The sequence below is a fragment of the Thunnus albacares genome, chromosome 10 (assembly GCF_914725855.1).
Source record: "Thunnus albacares chromosome 10, fThuAlb1.1, whole genome shotgun sequence".
In the NCBI taxonomy this organism is placed as follows: Eukaryota; Metazoa; Chordata; class Actinopteri; order Scombriformes; family Scombridae; genus Thunnus; species Thunnus albacares.
Genome location: NC_058115.1, coordinates 30007600 through 30028813, shown reverse-complemented (window position 1 = coordinate 30028813; position 21214 = coordinate 30007600). Strand labels below are relative to the sequence as shown.

At 41.2% G+C, this 21214-nt stretch overlaps 1 long non-coding RNA gene across 6 annotated transcripts in view; it reads left to right on the top strand.

Moving 5' to 3' along the window:
• Positions 1-3147: 3147 nt before the first annotated feature.
• Positions 3148-21214, top strand: part of LOC122990799 — a 28207-nt gene continuing 10140 nt past the window's right edge. The window contains exons 1-5 of one of the 6 annotated variants that reach the window (XR_006405485.1): positions 3148-3521; positions 5528-5650; positions 5827-7551; positions 9088-9143; positions 13917-14514. This is a non-coding gene — a long non-coding RNA (uncharacterized LOC122990799). The other 5 variants (XR_006405484.1, XR_006405486.1, XR_006405483.1 and 2 more) reach the window with 5 other exon arrangements.

The following is a 21214-nucleotide window of genomic DNA, read 5'->3' as shown; positions in this document are numbered from 1 at the left end:
TCAGCCTCTCCTCTCATTGCAAGGTGAACTAGAACAGGCTCTGGAGCACCCTTGAGCAAGGCATTTGAGGTAAGAAGTCCTGGTGACGCTGCCAGCTCCCATTGGCTGAAGATGTAGGGCCATGTGTGGGCTATAAAAGGTAAAAAAAAAAAAAAAAGCAGTGAATGAGTCCATGCTGGATTAGTGTGTGTTTACTCTACTTTAATTTCCTTATCTTGATCTGAAGCTGAATGACCTAATAGGGCAAACACACCTTATAACTGTTGGGTGGATTCTGATTTGAACATCACGTCTGACTGGGTCAAGTTGGAATGTTAAAGTCCGTGCCAGTTGGCGTTAACAGGAGACAAATAATACAGTTTATGCTGTTCGGGGATTAGGCATTTTTTCATTTTCAATTTTGTGCAGACACGTCTTCGCTTCAGTTCACACCTCTTAGAATTAATGTCTGTGTGTGTCTGCTCGCATCTTTTACTTTTCAGTCAGTCTAAACACACCTAAAGAAATTGTGTTCTTGCAGTATTTGGGTGAACGCCTAGTGACGGGAGCCTAATCATAGTCTATACTTCACATTCAGTCACTCTCAAAAGAGGTCACACACACACACACACACACACACACACACACACACACACAGAAAACCTGGCTGTATTTGAAATGATGTGTAAAGCCATAAAATTGTGTTGTTATTTATGTCTATTATCAATATACTGCTGCAGACCAAAGGTCCCTGAATGCTACAAGTAAATTACAGCCACTAACACACAGATAGCGTGTGTGTGTGTGTGTGTGGTAGAGGTAGAGAGAGAGAGAGAGAGAGAGAGAGAGAGAGAGAGAGAGAGCCATGTTGTTGTATTGATTTGTGAGCCTCTTGTGAATTTACATGAAGCTAATTAAGCACTATAAAAACACTGTTAACTAAAACTGAAAGTACACAAGGTTTAGAGCTCATAAATCAACATGAGGCAACACACACACTAACACACACACACACACACACATTAAATGTTGTGCAGTTTAACTAAATCTGCTTGATTCAATTTGGTTTCACTATGTTCATCTGAAGAGCAGAGTGTGTGAGGAAGAAAAGGAGGAGAAACTGGTGGAGTAAAGAGCAGAAGCACAGTTGTGGCAGCAAAATATGAGACAGAGAGGAAGAGAAGGTAGAATAAAGAGAATGTGGAGGATGAAGAGGCATGTTGGGGAAATTACCATAGGACAGCAAGGGGGGAGGAGGAGGAGGAGGAGGAGGAGGACAGGTGAGAAGGAAGGTGAAGGGGATGAAGAAGATAGAGGAGAAGGAGAGCAAAGAGTAAAGGAAGATTAGGGGTGCTGAGGTAGAGAAGCAGATGGAGAAAGACATGTTCAAGGAAAAGGGGGGCGAAGACGGGGTGAAAGGAGGTAAAATGGAGATAAATAATAGTGGAGGAAGGGTGATGTAGAGGTGAGGGGAGGGGGAAGGTCTCTCTCTCTCTCTCTCTCTCTCTCTCTCTCTCTCTCTCTCTCTCTCTATCTTTTCCATCCCTCCATCAGGCTTTAATCTCTCTGGGTTGAGAGGATCAGAGGTCAACCAGAGGACTCTTAGTGAACAGTGGGAAAAGGATCTGTCAGCACACACACACACACACACACACACACACACACACACACACACACACATATACAGTACACACAAACCATACACCTCCAATTACCCAGGTATATGCATGTATATACTCTTTTACCTATTGCTCTTTTTTCCTACTTTATATTTATTTATTATCATTATGATTATTAGATGCTGGTGTAATACTAGTGGAATTTGATTGTGTAGTTCACTGCTATGTTATTCTGTCTATATGACAATAAAAACCTTGGACATTTGTTGTTTTAAAATGTATGGTATCAGTGATGCTTATGCTGAAAATTGTGCATTTTCCCATAGATGTTTTATCATTATTTTCAGTTTTATTCTAAATCTTTATGACGTTATTGGTATTTATTTTAGTATATGAAAATGAATAAAACAATGTAAACTATCAGTTGAAATTGACATTGACATTTCCGTTTGCAGTGGAAACATTTGGCAGTGTCACCATATATATTTTTAGCGCAGCTCTGCCGCTTACTATAAACTACAGTAAAAAAGTGTCCTATTTAAGAGGAAACTGACAAATAATTGATGTGTGCGAACATGAGATACGGGTGAAATCCTGTTGGATCTAGGAAAAAGATTAATTTATTCATTACTCTTTTGCTAAAAACTGAAAATGATGAGCATATAGTAGCATATATCATGCTACATAAAGCATACAATATGTGTATATATGAACACAAATTAAGTACAAGCCTATAAGCTATGACTATGCTATGACTGTAGATGCAAAAACACATTTTTGCAGCAGGCAAATGCAGTGAAGTTATGCATTCATGCATGCACGCTCTGTCATTCTCTCTATCTCCCACACACATACACACACACACACACATTGCAGTGTGTCCCCCCTCTCATGTGACTCAAGGACAAGTATCAGTGGCCGAAGGTCAGCTGGTTCTACATGAGCGGTCGGCATTCCAGTGGTGTCACACTCAGAGTGTGTGAGCGTGTGTGTATGTGCGTACGTGCGTGCATGCATGTGTGTGTGTGTTTGTGTGTCAAGGTTGGTTGACCTCTAGGTAACATTTGCATTTTAACACAGCAGGAGCATTACTGTGACTTTGAAGGGGACTCTCTCTCTCGCCTTAGTTACAATGCAACCGAAAGTGTGTGTGTGTGGAAGTACATGTGCTTGTGTAGAACCGTGTGTGTGTGTGTCAAGTTCATTTTATTTATATAGCGCCAAATCACAACAAAAGTTATCTTCTGACACTTCTTTTCATATAGAGCAGGTCTAGACTGTACTCCTTAATTTACAGAGACCCAACACTTTCACGTGAGCAGCACTTGGTGACGGCGGCAAGGAAAAACTCTCCTCGAACAGAACCGGGCTCTAGATGGGCGGCCATCTGCCTCGGATGGTTGGGTTGAGAGAGAGAGAGAGAGAGAGAGAGAGAGAGAGAGAGAGAAAAAGAGAGAGAGAGATGCACAGCAACAACAATAACAATAACAACTATGATAATAATAGACATATGACTAATAATAATAATAATAGTAGGCATGGATGTCAATCAGGACCACGGCAGCAGGCGGTCCATAACCGTCATCCACAGAGACCTGCAAGACAAGAAAGCACAAAAACTCCAGGCAGGAAGCCAAGTTAGTAACATGCATTAATGGGAGAAGAGGGAGAAGAGCAGACAGTGTCATGAGAAGTCCCTCAGCAGTCCAGGCCTATAGTAGTATAACTAGGGGCTGGTCCAGGGCAAGCCTGAGCCGAGCCTAACTACAGTATAAGCTTTATCAAAAAGGAAAGTTTTACTCTTAAACATAGAGAGGGTGTCTGCCTCCCGGACCGAAACTGGAAGATGGTTCCACAGGAGAGGGGCCTGATAGTGGAAGACTTTGCTTCCTATTCTACTTTTGGAGACTGAAGGAACCACCAGTAAGCCTGCATTCGGGGAGTGCAGTTTTCTAGTGGGGTAATAGGTTACTATGAGCTCTTTAAGATATGCTGGTGCCTGACCATTAAGGGCTTTATAGGTGAGGAGAAGGATTTTACTGGGAGCCAATATAGAGAAGCTAAAACGGGAGAAATATGAGCTCTTTCCCTACTTCTTGTCAGTACACGTGCAGCTGCATTCTGGACCAGCAGGAGAGTCTTTAGAGACTTGTTAGGGCAGCCTGATAATAAGGAATTACAATAATCCAGCCTAGAAGTAACAAATGCATGGACTAGTTTTTTCTGCATCTTTTTGAGACAGGATGTGCCTGATTTTTGCAATGTTTTGTAGGTGAAAAAAAGGCCGTCCTTGAAACTTGTTTTATGTGGGAGTTGAAGGACATATCTTGATCAAAGATAACTCCCAGATTCCTTACGATTGCAGAGCTTGAGTTGAAAATGGCTGCGACTTCACCTCCTCGGCCTGTGTCTTGAGGAATGTGATTATTAATATGACTGGAGGGAGTGGATTCATTTAGGCTGATGTATTCTTCATGACACAGCCAGGTTTCAGTGAGACAAAATAAATCAATATGATAATCTGAGATTAGTTTATTATTACAGTTTTAGGTGACAGAGATCTAATGTTTAAGAGTCCATATTTCATTCTCCTATTTTGTTGTACTATTACAGAGGTGGTGGTTTATTTTTATCAGATTTTTATGTATAACTCCTCTTTTTGTTTACTTTAGATTTACAGGGACTGGGAGGCAGACGTGGTTTCTAGGTGGTTTTGGTGGGAAACTGCCCTAATGGAAGCGCAGAGAAGCGTGCAGGACTGCAGCTCTGCCTCCTGGTCTCAACTCTGGGTTGTCATGGTTTTGGTCTGCTAATAAACTCAGCTGTATTTCTAGATATGAGAGGAGCTCCATCCAAACTGGGATGTATGCCGTCTCTTCTAATCACACCAGGTCTTCCCCAGAAAGTCCACCAGTTACCTCCATGTCATTTGTGTGTGTGTGTGTGTGTGTGTGTGTGTGTGTGTGTGTGTGTTTGTGCGTGTTGGCTTGGGTCCTGGTTGTCGCAAGTTCCCATTACAGCTGCTATTGATCAGTGGTTGGTATTACACGTGACTGTGTGTGTGTGTGTGTGTGCGTGTGTGTAGATGTAGATGTAGCTGATTGAGGGCCTGCTTAGATTTCATTGTCCATTGGTATGCACATTAGATGGGCCCTGTGTGTGTGTGTGTGTGTGTGTGTGTGTGTGTGTGTGTGTGTGTGTGAGTGAAAGGTGATGATAATAAGCCTCCATCTAATTCTGCTGGCACCAAGGCCATCTCAAGGCTACATCACCTTCCTCTGGAGTGTTTTCTTCTGGATCGATGCTCTCACACAGAGAGGAGGCGAGGAGGAAGAGCTGTGGTCGCCGTGACAGAGGAGAGCTGAGGTTAGCTTAGCTCGGTTTAATGGAGTCCACTGATGTTTATCTTCAAAGAACCGAGATCTGCTCTTCGATTTTTGAAAAAAATCTGCTCTTGTATGTTGTTTCTAAATCCACTATGCTGACGGAACAAATACCTGGATGCAAAAACCTAAATAATATTTATCCTTTAAGATCTTATTCCAGGCTCTTGCTGCACCAATACAGGAAAACGTTACTCATGTTTCACTGCAGTCTGATATTAAACACAAGTGACAGCTGTTGGTCTTGATATCTCTAGCATCGCTGAAACTGGTAATTATCAATTAAATTTGGTAAAAGTTTGGCTTTGCCATGTGTGTTTTAATTAGAAATCATTAAAACTAGTAGTTGGTGGATCCAGGATTTATCTATTAATTAATTTTTAAACAATCTCTTAGTGTTGCAACATGCTGTAGATCATCATTTGTGTATTTTGATGCAGAAACAGATCCATTACGAAATTTCTACACAATTTAATGAATTCAAATCATTGCACAGCCTTGGTGTAAGTATCCACTCTAAGTCCTGATCTATATTTCTGCTTTAAGAGACTGTGCTGCACCCACGATGTGCTGTGTGCACACAGGCTCCGAAGCTACGCCCCAGGTTACACCGTAGCTGACCTTGTCAAGAATGTAACTACACGTCACAGCTGCGTGATATACTACGTGGTGAGTGTAAGAACCGTGATTAGTCAGCTCAGGCTGTTTGTGTTTTCTGCTGATGGTGAAGCAAGTTGAAAAAGGCTCAGTTATCTTCTCCTTTTAAGTAACACACACACACACACTTACCAAGCAATGCCGTTTCCACTGCATACCTTCTACTCACCACTCTCTCTCTCACACAGTGAATGAAACAACATAATCACAGTGACTGCAGGGAACAGACTGAAACAAGTTAGATCTTCCCACTGTTGCTCATATCTCAAAGTAAATGAAGCAATGTAAAGAAATGTAAATAAAGTTACTGAGAGGAATATAATTAAAGCATGACATGATATCCCTATTTTTTAGTATTGCAGGGGTGAAATCAAAACCTACGCTGGAGTCATGTATGGCTGGACTGACGCTTTCTAGTTTAATGTAGTCTGGTTTAGTTTAGCTTAATTTAGTTTGAGTTTAGGTTTACTAGTAAAAGTACAGGGCTCTGTAGATGGTGATGTAAGTCAGTCTAGTTAAGTGTTGTCCTGTGGAGCTGGACCCCAAGAAGCTGACCCACAAATTCAAGGAGTTCCAGATTAAACATGCAGGCGGAGATCCAGCTGCTAAAGAGGAAGCTGGCTCACGCGAGCAGGATAAGTTGCATTGGCGAACGGAGTGTGCTCAGTTGGAGCGAAACATCCGGGACAGTAAAGAGTAGGATGGAGAAACTGGAGGGATACTGGATGGACGAACAATCCCTGTGTAAGACTGTGGATGAACACCTAAAGGAAACCCAGGCTCAGTACAGCAAACCCAAGAGACTGATTAAAGAACACCAGCATGAGGAGACTGAGTACCTAAAGAAGTATAACGAGTAATAAAGAGACTATTAGTGCCGTTTTTAATTTAGTTTAGCTTGTTCAGTTCTTTCTTTTGCAGTTATATGAAACCTGTAAGGCATAACAATCATTTTTATTTGCAGTGACAATATATAATTAATACAAATGATTATGAACGTAGCGTAGGAATAATATTCACATTGCTTAAGCATGAAGTTGATATTGCTGCTTCTCTGTTTTGCCCTCCAACAAGATGGCCTGACTCATGTAACATGTGACCTCGCCTCAAACAGTAGGAACATTTCTGTTGACCTCCCGTTGACCTTTCACTCCTTACAGTACAGTAATACCACATGTAATTTCATAAGAACTGATGCGGGGCGGGGGTCTTGTTTTTACCACATCGTGCCTAACGAGGGTCAGCAGGAGGTTGCCACCGCCTCCGAGGCTTCCTCTGATGAGTTAATATGCATACCCACAGCCGGGGGGGCATTTAACGATGGGAAAAATAATGATGAAGATATTGCACGTGTCATATCGGAGGGCAGGATAGAGAATCCAGGTCCTATTTCCCCGTCATTCGTGTTAAATTTCGCTGCATGCAGTGGTCCATACCGTCCAATAAAACTTGGGACTCTTATCTCCAGAGAGGTGATTTAAAGAGCATGAAGATGACTGCAAATTAACAACCAGACCTCCTTTTTTTTTTATCATGTTCCTGATCTTGAAATTCGCTTTTCTCATTTGTGTGGTAGTTTGATTACTTCAATTACAATACGACAGTTAACGATGTGAGATAACAGCTCAAAAATGATTTATTTCTATCGGCGTTGCACAAATTAACTGTTAAAAACCTGCAATTACGCTGCAGGCTCGTGGTGCTGCGTGTTCACGACGTGCTTCATCCAGAAAAGTCTTCTGGAGGAGAAGTTTCTGCTTTTGTTGAACTGTTCTTGTCATGATTCGCTGTGATTGGCTCAGCCGTTTCAGAGCTGCGGGACTAGTGATGTATGTATCTATTAATCAGCACACACTCCGATCTATATTCCACTTCATAGGGACCTTTTGCACCGAACGCTGCTGCACATACATGTAAGTGAGAAAAGGCTCCAGGATGTTTATATAGTAGTTAATCAACTTTTGTGTAAACAGTGTCATCGCTCTTGTCAATCAGATTTATGTCTTTTTAATATCTGGTGCAGCTTTTCTTTCCTGGAAGCGTCTGCGTTACTTTAGATAATCTACAGACCTCAGAGGAGACAATTCTCATAGAAACCACCTTTATGCAAAGAAATTGTCTCTATGAAAAGTGATAACAGCATTCTGTTTGGATTAACACTGACTGCAAAGAGACTATTGAATTTTTTAAAATGAAACTTTTTTAATACTGCCAGCACCGAAACATAATTCAATTTACCTGCTTTGTACCGAGATGAAGGCAGAAGTCTCAGAGACGGATATCACTGCAGACAAAATGAGACAAAAAAAGTCTCTATTTTTAACTGATCCTTTTATAACTAAGAAGTTTATTTGAATATGTCCTGGATTATAATTGTGTTACGGCTAAAACTTGATCTGTATTAAACAAATTGCGTCGTTACAATGATACTCGGTGATTAAATCTGCAGCCGAGACGCCGTGTGTGTGTGTCAGCTTAAACATAAATCATTTCCAAATTCACCGACGAGAGGAAGTTGTCATGTCGGCCTGGTAGTTTTCCTCTTCTCCTCCTGCTCCTCCTCTTCTCTCTGACTCAGTGTATTGCTCCCATACAACTATTATGACAGTTGGCTTGGAGGAATTCAAAACAAGAACACCCCCACTCTTCCCCATGGGCAGACAACGTCCATAACACCCACACACACACACACACACACACACACACACACACACACTCAGACCTATGCCTGCACAGGGTCCTATACAGACAGACAGACACAGAGACACTCAGATAATGGTCACACACACACACACACCGCAGCCCCCACCTCTTGTGTTTTCATAACGCGGTGTAAAGGTTAAGTCTGGCTCTGCTTGTTTAACGTGAACACACACACTCTCACTCACACACACACACACACACTCACACTCACACTCACACTCACCGCCACTGAAGTGGAGAAAAACAAAAAGTCCTAACGCATCCTTTAACCCCTGGCAGGTGTAGGGGAGGGGTCGTGGGTGGATGTATGGATGTAGGGGCCGATAGGCTGCGCGGGAGGCTCGAGCCCTCGGGCGAAGAGCAAAAAGTAAGAGAGGAGGGTATATTTTCTTCTATCTCTAGTTATATATATATATATATATAGTCACGCAGATAGTTTTGGTTTCATTGCAGAAGTTTTGGAAGTTTCGAGATTTCCGCTGCAATGCAATGAAAATGAATGGAGTTTTGTTTTGTGGTGGTCAAAGCGTTTAACAATTACATCAGCAATGTGTCTTTCCAAAAAAAAAAAAAAAAAAAAAAAAATGTCCCCAGTCGCTCGAGGCAATCCACAAACCTCAAACTGTGCAGAGATTTCAATATTTCCGAACTATAAACAGAAAATATTTCCAAATGAGAACATGTTGACAGTGAGTTCAACGTGTTTTGTCCCTTTTGCCTTCTTTTCATGTTTCTGCCTCTCACAGCAGGTGTTGACGACAGCTGGAGCCGCTTCAGAGAACAGCCTGAAGCCAGCTCCCAGGTAACACCGCACACACACACATTCACACATGCACACACACACATGCACAGGTATAGTGGCTGCAGTCATGATGGAGCCTGGAGGCAGTCATGAGTGATTGGGTTATATACAGTTTTACTGTACTGTAATGCTGTCTTGCATGCAAAAAAAAAAGTTATATAACATGTATGAACATATACTCACATAGTTTAGCACTTTATCTACATAACTACAGTCAGTTAACCTTGTTTATAATGTTGTCATGTGACCAACATTGATTTTATTTTAACATAAAATGATTATGTGTTAATTTGTTGGAATTTTTGAGAGACTGCGTCGCCTCACAAAAGAAACAGAACACAATAAAATACAGTAAATAAAAAATAAAACGTAATAGAATAGAGTAGGAGTAGTGGGTCTCATAGGAGATGGGGCCGTTATGTATGCTGTTGGCATTTGTTTATGGTATAAACAGCGCCGTGTGTGTGTGTGTGTGTGTGTGTGTGTTCTGAATGCTTCTCTAGACATGATGTGTCTTCTGTGTGTTTGTGTGTGTTGCTAGTGTAGCATGTAGTGTGTATTTGTCTGCATGAGTGTGAGCAAATTTCTATGTGTATGTGAGTGTGTGTGTGTGTGTGTGTGTGTGTTACCAAATGTGAATTGTGTGCACTCGCATGTGTGTGAAGGTCACCATGTGTATGTAAGTATGTGTGTGTGTGTGTGTGCATGTGTGTGTGTCATTGTGCTCATGTGATACACTCTGCAAATAGCAGCGGGCCACAAAAGAGAGCAGACACCTGCCACTGCTCCCCGTGGTATGATAGAAATACAACACACACACACACACACACACACACACACACACACACAGAGTTATTCCCTGGCTGAGAGTGATAATGCTACTGCCAGACAAAGGGAGGAGACAGGCGAGTGATGATAGTGGTTCAGGGAAAAAAGTGAAAGAACAAAAAAAAAAAAAAAAAGAGGAAAAAAAAACATAGAAGAGAAAGAGAAGGGAAAAATGGGGAGAAAGATAATGAAAGTGAGGACTGTTGTGTTCTCCTGGCTGGAACAAGGTTGAAGATCAGAATAGATCCAGCTCTTTGAATCATTTATGAGCCGTGCTAATGCTAACCGCTAACTCTGCCCAACATGGGAAACCTGCACAAAACACTGTCAACGGACGTTTTACCCTGTCAGCAGCAAAATGAAACACTGTGTTTATGTCCTGATTAATATTCTACATACAAACTTTATTTTAATGTAAGGCCAAAGTCTGGTTTTTTGCATGTAACCATAAATAATGAGATTCCCATCAACACCTGTATGCTTGAACCTTTGTTAGACTTTAAGAAAACTCTTTTTTATTAACATGCAGAACGTGTAGTTCACTTCTTTTTGTTTTTAATGTAATCTGCTAATAAAAAGTGTCAATCTTAGTATCCTGGTGTGAGCTGGAATATTGATTTTTTTTTTTTTTTGGTTTATCCTGCATCAGCTGTCACCCAGGAGAGAAGCACTGCTGTGCACAGGGTACCTTCAGTTTTATGCCAGAATACACCTCATCAGCATATCTCTTGACTCAGAAAATTCAGGATCTGGACTTTGCATTATTATGGATTTAGTGTCTATGTGTCAACTCATGAGAAAAACTTTTTTAAAAATCCTGAATATAAACAATTAATTCATCATTATTACAGTTTTTCTCGATCACTCACACACTATAACTGAGCTTTTTAACTAAAAATCCCCAAACCGTGACGCCGTCTACCAAAAGACTCAAAACTATAAACACTGTTCTCCTGTTTTCACTCATGCTCGTTTAGGAAGCGCTGGCATTCAATATCATTAACTCAAGTCATCACAGCTGGAACCCAATTAACACACAATTCTCCGGGTGGAAACACTAAGAGTCAAAATTGTTCACCAGTCTGAACCTCGGGATAGATAAATAACAGGGCCGTGGATCAGTTCCCTTGTTTTAGAACAATGGATCCACAAAGACCTGAGGCAGAATAAACATGATTTATTTCTTTATGTACAAACTGTTTTTTTCATTGGTTTATATTAATACATGGAAATTATTTTACTGTATTCTACGTTCTGTATCAGTTGCATATTTTTACAATACACATAATTTTTCACTCAATTCACTAACTTAGACCGCGCCATTTGTGTATAGTTCAAATAGTTTATTTGATCAGCAAGATGGTTCAGGAAGGAATAAGATGAGGGGCGATGGATGTTAGGGTCGAGGGGAGGCGATGGACGCCGGATGTGGGTCACCGTCATGAAGGAGGCTGGAGCGTCTAGGAACCCGGGGATGGAGACTCAGGGTGGGGGCACGTCTCAATTTTGCTTCATCATCCCCTGGTGGCTCCTATGATGAAAGAGAGTAGGATTACTGGGATGGAAGTATAGGCCCTTTATGGTGGGAGGAAACCGGAGTTCGTAACCCAGGACCTTCTTGCTGTGAGGCTACAGTGCTAACCACTGAGCCACCGTGTCACCCGCTGAGAGGAGAGAGGAGAATGGGGTTTTGGGGGCGGGTGGGGTTTGAGAGAACCGAGACGAACAGGAGAGGTGGAGGCTAGGCGTGCTTATGCTTATATATGCGCGCAGGTATGTGGCCGGGAGGAACAGGTGATTTGGGTTAACGAGGCGCAGTTGTTGTGAATTGGTGAGAAGGAGCAGGGCGTGGTCTTGTTCCTGAACTTAGTTATTATAATAACTTCATTTTCAGTTTATTTTACTACAGTACATTGAGGAATTAAAAAAAAAATGTATACATGTGTTGTGTCTTTATATTGTGTTCAATGTGTAAAGAGGTTGTTCTGGGGGGAAAACCATAAGCGCCATTATTCATTGCAGTAACAGGTTTTTATTGGTAGTGTTTTGAATGGATCTCACCAGTGTGTGATGGCTGGTTTGTGTATTTGAAGGCTTTTGTGTGATGTCTGAAGGCAAAGTTTGGTTTAGATGTAAGATTGCACAATGTGCGTTTTGTGAGAAACACTGAATGTGGACGTAATTCCTGTTTGTTCAGGAGAAAACTCCACAGGCCACCTTTAAAGTTAGGGAAAGATTGATGTCATGTTTTTCATACTGAAAAAGTCAACAGTTACACAAGCTTTTACTTTTTCAGTATTTAATCCAAACCACACAATCCATAACTACACAAAGGATGCAAGATGGAAACCTCAGTCTCTGGTAATAAAGTGCTGCATTCTTGAACCCATCAGCCTGAACCCGACTGACTCGGAGACTCTTGACGGACAACAACAACCTGCAAGGAGAGGATCACATTATGTTCTTATAGACACACTGGCAATGAGTTTACCAGTGTTGATTTATGGGTTTTTAATTAAAAGAGTTATGATGGACACATTTTAGTAAGAATTTTTAACATTATTAAAAATTATTGCTAATTTTTTTTTTTATTTAATTGACAATGAGCTGTGTCCCTGTTATTATCTGATATTTCTCTGCATGTTCTGATCAGAGTTGGTGGGCGACAGATCCACATATTAAGGAATCTGCAGGAAAATTCTGTCAATAGAACAATGATACAGAAACTGGAAAGTAACGAATACTGAAGGATCTTTAAATGTGGTTTTCATGCATATGTTGGGAGGTTTGTTTGTTACTCATCATTTAAACATTTGCAAACGTTTTGCATTGTTCCAAACACAATGTGTCCATAGTTAACATATGTGAAAGAAATACAGCAGGTTGACTAACAAACTTTACTATGTTTGCCTTTTTACAGTAGAGATATATTCATTTTCCAGGGACAGTTTTATTCTGCTCCTCTTCACTGTTTCCTTTATGTTACAATACCAGCTAGCAAGGCTATCAAAAACTAGCCTACTAACTCCTCCGACTGTCTTTGTCCATCACACGATGTTCCCCTTGCAGGTTTTATTATCCACCAGCTTCCCTCCAGCTTCTACAGTATGAGAATGCTTCTTGGGCTGGAAAAAAACATTTCCAGGCAGCAATTGTGTTTTCCTTTCCAGACATATTAGGCAAAAACCATTTAGCGGAATATAAATGTAATTTCTGGGAGTCGGGGTTAATTCTATTCTGACAGTTTGGGCAAATGTGTTGAATATCTAATTGGAGTCTTTTTGTTGGGATTTTCCTGTGTTGATGTTAATTTTGGACAGAAAGAGAAACAAGTTGTTCTCATTGAGACGCACAGATGAACCAACACGTCTTTTTTTAGGATCGTACCTCCTGTCCTGCATGTTAATGGAGGTCTCAGTTTTTAAGAGCTTTGGCTGTGTTTCACCGAGAGGTTAAATGACTGTCAGCCTGGACTGTAGGAAGTTTCGCGTTCACCGTGGGAAGTGTGTGTGTGTGTGTGTGTGTGTGTGTGTGTGTGTCATAAGAGATGAGACAGCACAAGTGTTAGTATATGATGAGAGACGTGCACAGAAAGAGAGAAACTCAGAGGGGAAAGAATGATAATAATAATAATTACTGAATAATATTTTATAGTCATGTTGTTTGACAATCACATAGAAATGATAAAGTCCTCTCTTACTGTATATTTGCACTTTGTTTGACATTTAGACACTTTTCCAACTACCTGATTCAATTCCTCGAATGCGAGTTTGTATTTTTATTGCAACTTAATTATGCAGATTTACTGTTGAACAGATTGTCCCGGATGTAAACATGCCGCAATGTCGAACAAACAGACATTTTACATTATTATTTCACTGTAATATTTCCCATTTTTTTCCATCTCTGTGCCCATTTTTTTTCCTGTGGCCTTTTATTTTAAAGTTTTACAGTGTAGGACGTGGGCAGGCCTGGCTCCTTTCTACATTGCTGACCTTCTCGTCCATGCATTCCAGTTCACAGCCCGAGGTCTGCTGACCAGTTGTCGCTGACAGTCCACCGAGCCGGGCTGGACACAGAGAGCAGGAGGCCTCCAAAGATCTGGAATAGTCTCTCACGGCCTCTTTTGAATCTCTATTAAAGATGTTTTAAATTAGCTTTGAAGTTGTTGTTTGTGTGTGTGTGTGTGAGAGAGAGAGAGAGAGAGAGAGAGTTGGCAGGTGGATTGGTGCGAGAGGTCAGACATACCAGTGATCTTAAAATGAAACTGAAACACTTAGCATGCTTTGGTAGTTGTGACAGCACTCTTAGCACCTCGCCACACACACACACACACACACACACACACACACACACACACGTTTCCCACTCAGTGAACAAACTACAAATCCTCCTTCCCACATCACTCTCATCTGCCCATCTCACCATCTGACCTTGGCTCTGATTGGCTGCCGTTCACACACCTGTCAGTCAGAAGAGGGTGCACCACTCGTTTGGCTCCCAGGCGATGGCATCAGCCAATCAGGATGAGCCGTCCCTCTTGGTGAGTACATCAGCGGTTTTATACACATTTCCACAGATTGTATTTATATTACAGTGTTTATATGGAGATTGTTGTTGTGCTCAGGGTTTAATTATCAAGAAAACTGATTGTGATTTGCTTTACTGTTGCTCAGCTATGAATTCATGTAAATGTAAGTAAAGATTTAATTAAAGAAAGCTAAATATTAAGTTATGTTTCTAAACTGTGTGGAAAATGTCAGTTTGAAAAGGAGAAAGAGTAGTAAGTCAGTAAATTTCAGTAAACAAACATTTCTTTTAGTTTTTCTTGGTGTAATCATTCCTCGAGTCACAATTAATATTTAATGATGATGTTTCAATTCTGAAGCCAAAACAAAATTCTCAGTGCTAATGAGAAACAGTGGAGACTTGTGTTACACAGTAGTATTACTCACCAGAGTTTGCTGCAGTACTAGTGCACACACACACACACACACACACACACACACACACGTACAGCGCTGCTCTGGGTCTTCTCCACTCTCGCAGCGCCGTTGCTTCTTCAAAGGTGTGTGAGTTCATATTTCAGTTATGAAAGGCACGAAGAGAACCGACCTGAGTTGTTTGAAGAGTGACTCACACACACCTCCCGTCTCCCCGCACTCTCCCATCAACTCAAGTTTATCTTTCTTGTTTTTTTTTTCTGAGAGTTTCGGTCACTCTGTTGCTACGGCAACATAAAGCACAGTCATCACTTGAACCCTGATAATCTCAGAATTCCTCTTAAATTTCCACCCAAGTAGCTTCAAGTTTAAATGAAATACTTTCCCATGCATGTTTGAAATTTTCACAAATATGATTCATCAGCTTGCTCCCGTGCTTTATCTACAATAGAAACTCATATTCAAGATCATAGATAAAATATCAACCAAACATACTAAAACATACCAAAGATAAAGATTTGTTGGTTACAGCTTCTCAAATGTGAAGATTTACTCTGTTTTATTTGATTGTAAAATTTTTGACTGTTGGACAAAACAAGTGGAAGCAATCTGAGGATACTTGGGAGAGACTTGTTTTCTATCAACATTGATTTCGTTTAAACCATGACCTTGATCTTTCTTTAACCAAGGACATTGTGAAAGTCATTCTTGGCCTTGGAAATAGCAGTTTGACAAATAATCTTAATGGAGAGAGAGTCATACACTGATGAAGACTGCAGGATGTGATTGAAAGGACAGAAAAAACTAGCAAGTGCCTTTTAATTGGGCAATCAAATAGTCTCCAAAACTGTCAATCTCACGGTGGCACTAGAGGAAAAGTCAAGAGATGTCCAGAGTTGGTAGGATTCATCCTCTGGGGACGATGGATATCTGTACAAAATTTTATGTTCAACCATCCAACAGTTGTTGAGATATTTTGATCTGGACCACAGTCGTTGTTCGGCGTACTGACAGACCCACATTACTGACAGGAAGTGCATAGTTTCTCACCTTTACACATGTAGCCAATCACATGTGGGCGTTAATGTTGGAATGCCGGTTTTGGAAAGTTAATACTGACGTCAACCACAGGGATACCAGATTAGAAAACACTGATATGGGTCATTATAGTTGGAGGACTTGTTATTGGCATGCCAGACGAGAAAAATGTGATAAAGCACATCATCTTCTCTCACTCTGTCACCTCGTATGTCTCTATCCTCCTCTTTGTGAGTTCCTTCCATTATACAGTAGCTGAACATTATTACACTAAATATTTCATCTGTCTCTTTATCTGTCTCTCACTTACTGTGGAGTTTCAGCTGTAGAGACTCTCAGCACCGTTTAGATGCTGCTGCTGCTCATCTATCCGTCTCTCCAGTCGAGCAGTGACTCGCACAGTAAAGCAGAACTTCACTCTAAATCTCAGATGACTAATACATACATAGCGGCCCTGCTTTTCCTTGTTCCTCTTCACCTCCTCCTCCTCCTCCTCCTCCTCCTCTTTTTCCTCACCTCAGTTCCCCGTCACCTGCTTTTACCTTCTGCTCCTCCTACGCTCAATTCAGACTGACAGCAACAAACAGTAGCACGAAATTCAATTCATTTCCTGTGTAAAGAAGTGCTGAGAGGTCTTTTCTTCGACAAAGTTGACTTTGTGGGTTTCAGAGAATATTTTATATTGTGCAAGTAAGTGAGTATCTCAAGTTGCAAAGGGGATTTTTAAAACTGCTTGCCTTTCCCATGCCGAATTGTCCCGTAATATAAATCAGTTGCATGATGGACTGCAATAAATTAAAGATGCCCAGTGGAGTTTTCCTATAATAAACATGTTGAGTGCATTTCCTCTAAAATATTTGCAAAGCCAGTTTTGTGAAAAGTTTGAAACCTGCATTGCTAATTGTATTTCTTCCCTGTCTTTGCAAGCATATTTCTTACCTCAAACCTTTCAATCAGTGGAGTAGTGTGATATTATTGGCTGAAATGTGTAATTAAGTAACATTAAACACACAGGAGGACACAGAACAAACAAAACAGGGGCCAACTTGTAAAAGCTTCAAAGCGTCCTTCAAAGGATGCCAGTGGCTTTCAGACATTTACCGGGAATCCACACAGAGAGCAAGACATGAGCGCTACTGAAACGTTTTATCCGTTCAATCCGCACCGATAACATCTCTGTCCACAGAACCAGCTGTCTGTCAGCAGCATCTGGTTCAGCCAAACTGTCTTCACCAGGCTGCTGACTGCAGAAACTGGCAGAAACGTACTGAACCAAAATAGTCTCCACGTAGACTCCAGGGGGAAGAAATTAACATTGTTTCTATTTATCGATTCATTGACTTTATTTCCTCACCCGCTGTAAGCAGGTGAGGAGAATCTGTCTGTAATGAAACCAACAAACCTTCACCAATCAATATAGATACCGTTAATAAACTCAGAACATATAAACAGAGGGAGATTTATATGGTTTAAACAGCTGTCTGTGGAGATTATGCTTCACTACACACAACAAGGGAGAAATAAAGAGTGTTTAACAAACCCGGGTTGATGCTCGGAGTCAGAGCGGATTCATATATTTGATAAAATAGATAATGACAGACATCCAAAACGCTTCTAAAACACTTTCGATGTGGATTGGCGGTACACAACTCTTGCCTTTTAAACAAGTTACCTAAATCCACATTCTTTACCTTTTAACAGTAACCATTTAATGGTAAAATTGGCCCACATTAAGCAGGTATGTGCCTGAATATATACTTATATTTAAGCTGACACTTTCCAAATACACTTTCCCATCCATCCATCCATTTTCTGCCACTTTACTCTTTCAGTAGCTACTTCCTTCAACTCCTCCTGTAGGATTCTGATATCATTCAGGATATAAAGTTTATTCCCTCTAGCGTGTTTTATGTGAGCCCTGGGGTTCCCTTCTGGTTTGAAGCCCCTAAAATACAGTACCTGCATGAAGAGGCATCTTCATCAGATAGAAATATACATTTATACCTGAAGAATATTTGAACTCCTAAAGCTAAATCCTAGAGATTTCGAGTTCAGGTGTTTCCTATAATCAGTCAATCATGCTTTCAAACTGTGTGTTTATAATTTACCTGCCAAACTGTCATTATGAAGCCTCCAGGACATGTTGTTGCGTCGCCAAGGAAACACAGTCAGGGAGAAACATTCATCCATCAATGTGTAGGCAAATAGTCACTCCGCCATGATGAAGAGTTCAAAGGTCAATAAAACTCCTACGGCTCATAAACTCACAAACTTATGTTTCCAAGACAGCAGGTGAAAGCAGAATAAGATCTTTACAGTATTTTCACCGAGGATATCTACCACCTGTGAGGGTTTATCTTAATCACACTGCAGATTTAATGTCTGAGGAAAGTTGAATAACTTAGTGTTTACTAAAGATGTTCGCCGTGCAACTCAAAGGTCTCATCAGTTCTGTCTGTTGAGAAGATACGACTTTACAGGACTGAACTCTATAGCGTAGAGCAATGTAAAGGCCAAAACACATGAGATCAGCAAGTCCATGTCAACAATCACATTCTCATACAACTGCAAGCTGACCCACCCTACTGGTGGATGTGGACAAATCATGGGGATAAATACCAATACTTCCCACAAAAATGACAAATTAAACAGCCAAATGCCTTCAATCATAACTTTAGACCAGTAATCTGGGTTCAACTTTCTCCACACATGTATTAAAGATGCATAATTCACCAATATAAGACTGTGAAAAGACATTCTGGAAAGCACTGAGTTGGATCGGTTGGCTGGTTTGGCCATTTTTTAAATCCAAATCATAAAGCACGATTAAAACAGGGTGTTATTTACCCCTCGTCCTCTTCCCTCCTCCTCCTCCGTCTCTTCTTGCAGTCAGACCCAAATCCGCCTGGTGAAGTTTACTTCCATGGTGCGGCCAAAAAGAGGGGGAGAGGAGGGGGTGCAGGAAATGGTGTAGTGTGGTAATTATAAACTGTGGGAGTTAGGATGGTTAGCGTACTAACAACTGTCAACAAAGCTGTAAATTATACAGCACTTTTACTGCCTTTACTACATTTTACTATCATTATCCTCTGGCACCGTCCTCACACTCACTACAGTCAACCAGCATCTCTTCTTCTCTGCTTCTTGTATTACTTCACTGCACAGTTATAAAAGAAGAATATATACAAACAATATTTCCTGAATGAGAGATCAATCCCTCGCCTATCTTAAACCCGGCTGGACATTGAAGAGCGTTGCAATATCATGAGTTAAAATTCAATCTGATAGAAGGAGGCAGGTCAATTCATATCCAGAAGCGAATGTGTCCCCTGTTCCACATAGACACGAACGGGAAGTCAGTTTTTGGTCCGACTGCACTTTAACCCTCCCTCATTCACCTGACCTCCTCTGCCTCCATCCTCGTTGTCAGATCTTCATTGCCTCCCCACGCGTCTCCCTGCCTCTTTAACTTCTTTTCACCTCCTTTCAAAGGAAAAATATGCAGCACCTGCCCCGAACTCCCTCCGCACTCCCTCATTCACGCCGCAGATGCAGATGCGAAAATATAATATAAGACAGGCAGACGCACAAACACACACACACACATTCAAAGTCATTTTCACAAACACATCTCATATACACTCATAAATGCGCTTATAAAGAGCTATATATGTCATTTTCTTTCACTCTCACACATACTGCTGATACACACACACACACACAGTTTTCCCCATAAGAGCAGTCCAATCTATTATTGAGTAGACCGCCATCATTTCAGGGCCTGAAGGTCACTGGCATCAATAACTCTGCTGGTAGCCACTAGACGACCCCGCTATCCACACACGCACACATAGCCGGTCACATGACGGAAACTCTCAGTGCCAGCAAAACCTAATTCAACGAAAACTCAATGTAGCAGCAGGGACCAAGGCTTCAACGTAAATCAAGGTGATGTTATTTTGGAAGACGGTGACAGTGTGTAGATTAAAATACTTGTACAGTTTCCACATGCTTTTGTGTAATTCTTTCATAATTTGGGCTAACCCTCTTAGTACAAACAGTTTGTGTTTGGCTCTTTCTGGTTTCAATACGACTCATGCTCACATGCACAAAACCACGTCCATAAAGAAATGTTTTGTCTGTTTGGTTTGGAAGAACTTAACCGCATCCAACATCTTTGGGATGAAGCAAACAGCAACTACCGAAGCTTCAGGCTGGAGCCAAAGCAGAAATACCTCAAAGTGCCACCAATGGCCGCTTGAAGCTCCAACTGACTCGTATTCAAAAAGCGTCAATTTCTCTCTAGAAATACTAAGTCAATTATTTTTTTCAACAAGTCATTATGGTCTCAATTGCTACATTCGGGCCCTACAATAAGTGTGCTGGTGGTCATTTTGGGAAATATTGCTCTGTTAATAAGATTTGAAGACTTATAGTAGCTTGGTGTCTGCCACATGGGCGTTGATTGACAGCTGTGATTGACACTTGCTGCTCTCTCTGGCTCCGACACTCACACTGAGTCTGTTATAAATACCTGCCCTGTTAGCACAAGTTAGCTTAAGTAGCTAACGTTAGCACCAGTGTGAACCACTTGGTGTTCCCAGTAAGCTAGCGTTCGCTTCGGTTTAAGGTAGCAGGGCGTGTTTTCAGAGCATGAAAGGCAAGACCCCGCACTCCTTATTTGGAAGGTCCTAGCTGCCGATCATAAGCAGCAACTCTGGACTTCAAACCGGCTCCAGTGCAAACCAGTGGATGATGTCACACCTCGCTATATCCATCTTTGCATACAGTCAATGGGATGAACTTGAACGCCGACTGTGAGCCAGACCTTATTGCCCAACAAAATCTGGTATAAAAACTTCCCAGGAGAGTGGAGGCTGTTACAGAAGCTCATGATTCATGTATATAATAAATCAAATGTGTGATGCAGGAAAAATGATCTAACAAAGTCTTGTGAGTGGTGAGAAATTGAGCCTCCTTGGGCTGTTTCTGTGCGACTTTGATCCTTGTTTAAAGGCGACTCAGGTTGATCGCAGCTCCTTATCGCCAACCACTTGATGTTTTGACAAAGTTGTGTTTGTTTGTGTGTGTCTGTGTGTGTGTGTGTGTTTGTTTGTGTGTGTGTGTGTGTGTGTGTCTGTATTGGGGGTTTAATGAGGTGTAGCTCGGTTATCGGGTATACTCTGTGTCATGCTGCTGTGTTGCTGTTAATGGTTTGCCTTTGAGGAAACAAAGTGCTGCAGTAAGCATATCAGCAGCAGG